The sequence below is a fragment of the Ananas comosus genome, linkage group 1 (assembly GCF_001540865.1).
Source record: "Ananas comosus cultivar F153 linkage group 1, ASM154086v1, whole genome shotgun sequence".
NCBI lineage: Eukaryota > Viridiplantae > Streptophyta > Magnoliopsida > Poales > Bromeliaceae > Ananas > Ananas comosus.
In genome coordinates, this window is record NC_033621.1 from 24,252,372 (window position 1) to 24,254,265 (window position 1,894).

Below are 1,894 nucleotides of genomic sequence, written 5' to 3' on the forward strand. Positions count from 1 at the left end.
GGGGCAGGTCCGCATAAATTTGTTTATACGGTGGAAGTAATAACGGTGCTTCGTTAACGGGGTGCGTCGATGGCATCTGAACGTTACGAGAGCCCACAACCTCATGAATTAAGTTAATTCCCAAAATAAACTTAAGCATGTTATAATTAAATATTTTTCAAAAAATATCTCAGAAAAAACAGTTTTGTAATTGAAAAAGAATTTTTCTTTCGCTCAATTTTTAGAATAATGGTTTTTTTTAAAAAAAAATTATTCAAATTTTCTAGAAATTTTTTTTTTATTTTTAAAATTCTTATTTGAAATTAAAAAATTATGAAAAAAATATATCTTTCATAGAACTCTTTTTTTTCGAAAATAGTTTTTTACACTTTTTCGACGAACCAAACACCCCCCTTACAAAATGATCCATTTAGCGTGTAATGCAAGCTAGTTTTATCACCATCAAATTTTGTAAGCACAACTATTACATAATCTACGAGGAAAATTACATATTTTCATTTTTATCGCCATCAAATTTTGTAGGTATATAAGGAAAATTACATATTTTTACATTAAAAATTATATAAAAAAACATGTATACATGATGTATTCACCAGGGTTAATTACTTACATTCATGGACATATTCTTACACCACACATCTATAAGCTTGTACTGTATTCTTGTATTTCAATCCCTGTGATCCACTGCAATTTTTTATTTAGAAATTTTGAGTTTGTAACAAAGAGTGATATAATTATGGTATAAGAATCGATTGCTCATGAATCCAACCAAATATTAGCTAAAATTTAGGGCTATATTTGCACACTTTTAAAAGTTTAAAATGCCAAATATTTAATTCAGTAAGCTTGAGGTCTAAAGTCGAATAAAACCTTCTCTAGGGAGTATGACTGAATTTTAAAAGAGAGAAAGGTATCATATTATCTGCTTCGTTTATTATTTGAAAATGAATTTAACCAGAAATGCAAGACGACTAAATTTTGAATTTAAAATCTCCAGTATTAATCAAGGAAAGGTCAGTTACTAGAGAGTTTCTGCAATTGCTTTATGTGTGGGAACTCATTGGTGGAAAAAAGAGTACTACAATTCAAAGGAGTTGGTGGTTACAAATTCAAATTGAAAGAATATTTAACAAATTTTTTTAACCAATCACGCACAACAAGTCACGCGTCGGGTCCCAGAAAAATCCAAACCATCAGAGTGATAGAGAAACATTAATTTGTCCTTCATAAAACCAATTAGTTAAATATGTAGGTAATTTACTAAAAAAATTAAAAAAGAAGAAAAAAAAAAGTGCAACTTTATATATATGTATAGTAAGCTTCATTACTAGGAGTTCTTTTTTGTCTTTAATTAGAGCCGCCAAATATATCAAATTAAGAAAAACGGGGATAGAAGCATATAAAGATATACTTTTCGATGAAATCGCAGATATATATTTTAACTGAATCAGCGTACGCAGAGCTAATCGAAGATTGAGTTGTAGAATACTTCTATACTGTTAAAAAAAAAAAAAAAAAACATAATAGTTTGCTATTTGGAAAAGAAAAGGCTTAGAGATTTTAAACTAAAATGCGTTTCTGAATCATAAATCAGATGCTCTAAATTCAAAATTCTGCTTATATTACAATAAAGAAGCTAGTTAGTCGGCAGTAGACGACAATTGTGAGAGTTTATAGCATTATCAATCGATAATTTAAGCTCTAATCATGTAGTATTATTATTTAAACAACGCCGATTAATCTGATAACCAACCCCCAACAAGTTTATAGTTCTAGGTTACAGTGTCGGCTAACATCATCTGAAAATAATTAGTTTATTGCCGCCGATTCCGATGTGACTTGTCGAACCAATCACAAGCCCCAATAGTTTGCTTAAATTTATAGATTGTTATAG